At 36.2% G+C, this 5,000-nt stretch overlaps 1 protein-coding gene across 1 annotated transcript in view; it reads right to left on the bottom strand.

Moving 5' to 3' along the window:
* LOC137999601 (translocon-associated protein subunit alpha-like) overlaps window positions 1-5,000 on the bottom strand; it is a 23,862-nt gene that overhangs the window by 12,045 nt on the left and 6,817 nt on the right. The window lies entirely within an intron of this gene.

The raw sequence follows: 5,000 nt of genomic DNA on the forward strand, positions 1-5,000 counted from the left end.
GCAATAAAATGTTTAAGACAGAATTATTTAAATGTACAACTGTAATCATTTTTTGGTGTTTTATCCTGTATAGTAAATCCTTTATTGACCAAGCTTGTTCGGTCAAGATGGCTGGATATTGGCCTCATTCTTTTTTACGAGTGGATGCACACATGCACAGGAACGAGTATCGTGATTGGGGGAAAGAGCGTTGAATCCTGTTAGCAAAACAAATAATCGTGTGATGTTTGGAAAAGATGAAAGGGAATGGCGCAAGTATAAGTGATGTTCAGAAGAGAAGAAAACAAATAGCACAAGTATAATGGAATATGATGGAGTGCAGAGAGGTGTTTACAGACGGCTTTTAACCAAGGTTTTTTTGGGAAAAAGTGAAGTTTGGAGAACCAGGAGTGATGGACATGCTTTAACACTGTCCTATGCTATCACGGCCAGTAGTTCAAAGTTTACAAATATTAGTCTAACATTTTTCACTCCAGTTGTGCATCATAATCACTTCACTCTTCATCAACAAATTACAGAGTGAGTGTTTCAAATTCTAGAAATACCTTTGTATAAAGCTTAAGCTACTTTTGCTCTTAAATTGTACATTCCCTTCGTGATTTAGTTTTAGTTTATTTGTGAAGTTTAAACTGAAAAAGTTTCTTAAATTAATATTTCTGATCTTCATGAAACCTACGGCAGATTCTCCGAACGAGCCGAACAGCGTTTTTGCTGAGAGATCGACCCGCCATTGTCTTTTTGTTTATCTGTCATGCAATTCCAGACTTTTCTAAAATTGTCTTACACCTGTAATATTCCAGAAATTTCTTTGACTCAACATTTTCCACAAATAGTACACTTCGCAATAGACAATATATAGCAACAGAACTTTCTAGATGCTTAGAGTAAAAGTATAAAAGCAGGCTTGTAAGTAATAGAAAAAAACTCTTTTGCTTGAAGGCTTACCCTTGTGGCCAGCTGTGATTGAACTTATGCTATGGATGCGATACTGTGAGGAAGTTATAATCAACTGTAATAACTATGGTGGAGATATAACCTTTGACCTTGCTACATCCGGAGAGAAGAAAGAGAAGAAGAGACGATAGCTGAAAAGGGAATCTGTAAGAGTTTGTATACACAGAAAATCAAGTGAGTGGAAAGAATCCAGTGAATCAAGAAAGTCAAGAATTGTTGTCTACAGTCGGAGGAACTTCCAAGTTTGAAGTTAATCATTATCAATACATGTATGGCCACCAACGAACCTAAGCCTGCTTTATGAACTGCTTAACTTCATCTTTAATCTAAGTATATGTAGCAGTGTATAAAAACAGAAATTTCAAGGAGTTGCGTTCAAGAGTTATATGTAGTTGTTGAAGATCTTTTTTCCGTCCAGTGGTGGTGTTGTTGATTTTAAAAATTCTGTCAACCAATGTGTAAATCAGACCAACCTTATACCTGAAGGAAGTAAAACTAAGGAAATTTGTAAGAAGCCCAGTGTAAGTGCTCTTGTGATATATTGAAGTGATACAACAAGCCCCCGAGTTATCCACCAGAACATCCAGTAAGGGAAGTTTCCCATTGAGTTGAGTTTCAAAAGTAAACCTAATGTTAGGATGTCTGGAGTTGAGATAACTTAATAACTTCATTGCGTCCTGCTCATTGTGAAATAGACAGAAATAAATGCACAATTACAACACAAAAATGATTTTTGCTTCTTGCGACTCGATTATGTAATTAACACTTGTGCACTTGCACGAGCAGAACTGTTAACGTATTTTAAATTTCAAATTGCTAGCAAACGCAAATTGTAAATGTATTTAAAACAGTCTAAAAGGAAACAACACATTAAACTGATGATGGCATGAGTCATGCCGAAACATGTCTTTAAAAAGTTGTATCCTGAGCTTGAAATTTCTGTTAATACTGTTATTGTCACAAAGTTATGGCAATGTTATGTATGACTTACCAGTGTATAACTAATTAAATAATACTTGCCCTATATCGTAGTCGGGAGTTCTTTACATTTACAGTGCAGCTTGGAGATAAGTGAACCAAAATATACGCAAAAAACGCGCATATGCAAAACGTGTAACCGGGTAAAAAAAAAAACATAGCATTAGTATTTATGAGCTCTCCCTTTGTCTTTCTGTTGTCGCCTTGTCTTTGTTTAGTCTCAGTCGTTTGCGGTATGGTGGATGTGAAAATACTTTGCGTGTTCGTTGGTCGGTGCGCAAAAAGTCTCACCATATGCTTATTCTAATGGCGCAAAGTCCTTCTGGCTGGATATTTGTGTTTCAAAGCCAAAAAAAAAATTTCATCAAGTTTCCTTTTGGAGAAATATAAACCTAGCGACAAACTGCACACAAGAACCTTTTTAATATCAAAATTTACATGAAAGCGTTGAGAGCGATATTATCAAAACAAACTTCGTGCAGGTGCATCCGTTTAGTCATAAACTAAAAAACACTACTCGTAAGCAAAGGGCTAGTCATTAGCAGTTTTGTACAGCCCTTCATCATTTAAAGTTGAGTATTTAACTCCTTCTGTCGTTTTGGATGTGAATACTTAAGTAAAGCGTGACGCTCATCGATAGGTGAAAAAATACAAACAACTTTCAGGTCCAGGCCGTTGCGTCTGTCACTCGTTAAACTCTTTAGCAAAGGGCTCATAATTAGCAGTTTTGTACAGAAATTCTGAGAATTTTGCAGCTTGAGTTGTTTTGTTGTAAATTCAGCAGTAAAGAATGATTTTTTGGCGTGGATTTTCAGCCCGACAGTGAAATCACACACACTTTTGCCGGCATGTGACAATACGTCGGTTTTAATTCATGTAATATCCACATCTCCGGTCCTGTTGGGTACGATTTTCTGATTTCAACGGGTACAATGCTTTCACTTCAGACACAATTTTTTTCTTCAAAGGCTCAATGATGCGCTGATCACATTTATTTGATTTTTCTGCAAGGAAAATTATTGGATTAATTTTGGGCACGCGAGAGGCCATCGTGATGTGATTTGGGACATAATTCGCTGATTCAAACGGTGAAATGCTCTCAGTACAAAGAAAAGATTTTTAAAAACTTTCTATGATATGCCAATCGAATTTATTTGATTTTTCTACAAGGAATTATTGGACTTTGCACGCATCGGCAAAAAGTTATCGTGAAGTGACTGCCGCGTCACGGCAAACACTGAAAAAAATCATGTCTTCGGTTTTTCGGGTCATAATTTGCTGATTTAATTTCGCTCATCTCTCGAGACCTTTGTTGCATGTAAAGGGTATTAAACTTCGAAATAATGCCCTGTGGATGCTTTCATCGGTAATCAAAGCCACATACCGTATGCAAATTTTCGACTTGTCGGCAGTCACGCAATTTATTCTTTTGTTCCGCAAACAATACTGGAAAAGCAAAATTATGGTTATGAATAACAAAGACACAAACGCGTATACGATACGCAATTTTCGACGCGTCAAAAAAAACGCGTATACACGTATCGCGTGCGTTCATTTTGAGTCTGGGTTGTTCGCTTATCTCCGAGCGGCACTGTATGCATAGTTCGCGGACATCTCTTGGTTATTCCACCACGCAACACTGTGAACTGATAGTTGGCGAAACGACTAGTTGGTGAGAAGAAGAAGGCATGTTGCATGTTTCCAATGGCATTAATTAAGCTTAGTTCTTTGAAATTAAATTTCAAGAGTTCCATTGTGGAAGCCAGTAAGACTGTATAATAAGACTAAGGCTGTTAGGAAGAATGTTAGCTACAGTAGATCATACATACAAAAAAGAAATTTATTCATTTCTTAACAGTTAAAGATCTGTTCTTTGATCACCAAACAAATGTACTATGCAGGTAACCTGAGCCGCATTAAATCACAAACAGCTGTCAAAATTGAGTCACAAATTCATATGTGTGATACCCATACCAGCACGCGAAATCACCAGTTGTTCCTTATACTTTTTTTTTTATTCTTGGCAAAATAAATACATCTAAAAAATCTGTAAAAGTTGTGTGTTTACACTGTATGTTATTCAAATTACGGTAAGCTCAGCATAAATAACAAAGCACAGGGGTTATCTGCTTCTGTTGAGAAGATATTGATGTCCCATGATTTAGAATTAAGCCCAGGTCCCTCAAATTGTTGTGAAACGAGTCCTTGGACATCATTATTATTATGAAGGTAAGCTCAACATGGAATAAGACCATTATTTTGATGTTCGTGGCAGAGGCGACTGTTTTTTTAGAACTGTTTCCCATCAATGTTATCTAATCAAAACAAGTGAATTATTCAAAAATGAAGGCCCAGAAATTCAACAAAATTGGCTTGAATTTTTATAACACAATAAATGAAAATGGAGAATGGTCAGAATTTGTCAAAGTCTGCCAACCTGTTGGAGATAGTTCAAACACTCTGCTTGTTGTGAATAAAGAACAGACAGCAAATGCCAGTACTGAAAACGATAATGATACAAATGATGATGATGTGGATGATTGGTGTGAAATAGAAGAAGGACCATCCCTGAAATGGACACCTTATTACAAGAACCTGAGATGACTGAACATGGTGATGATACGAAGTGTTGCACCAGGAGAAGGTCTATTTCTGTTTGTTCATGATAATATTTTCAAGAATGATGCAATGCCTATGGAGGAAATAGTCAACTTTTTCTAGAGTTGAATTCCAGCAAAGAGGATATCCTCACATTCATGCTTTATAACTCTGTTTTAAGGATGCACGGCAGTATGAAAAAAAGCTCCAATGATAACATTGTCAATTTTGTTGATAAGTATATCACATGCCAAAATGATAAATCTAGTAAAATAGAATACTGCAAGTCTATTGTTATTGCACAAAGGACACTACAATGAACGTACAAATGTATAATATAATAAAAACATGAACTGTATGAGAAAAACAAGACTGGAGAAAAACTCTACCTGCACTTTAATTTATACACATTAAATTTACTTTGACTTAGTCTCGGGCCATAACCACGCACAAAAAGAACTTGACCAATA

The sequence above is a fragment of the Montipora foliosa genome, chromosome 1 (genome assembly GCF_036669935.1).
Source record: "Montipora foliosa isolate CH-2021 chromosome 1, ASM3666993v2, whole genome shotgun sequence".
Taxonomy (NCBI): Eukaryota; Metazoa; Cnidaria; class Anthozoa; order Scleractinia; family Acroporidae; genus Montipora; species Montipora foliosa.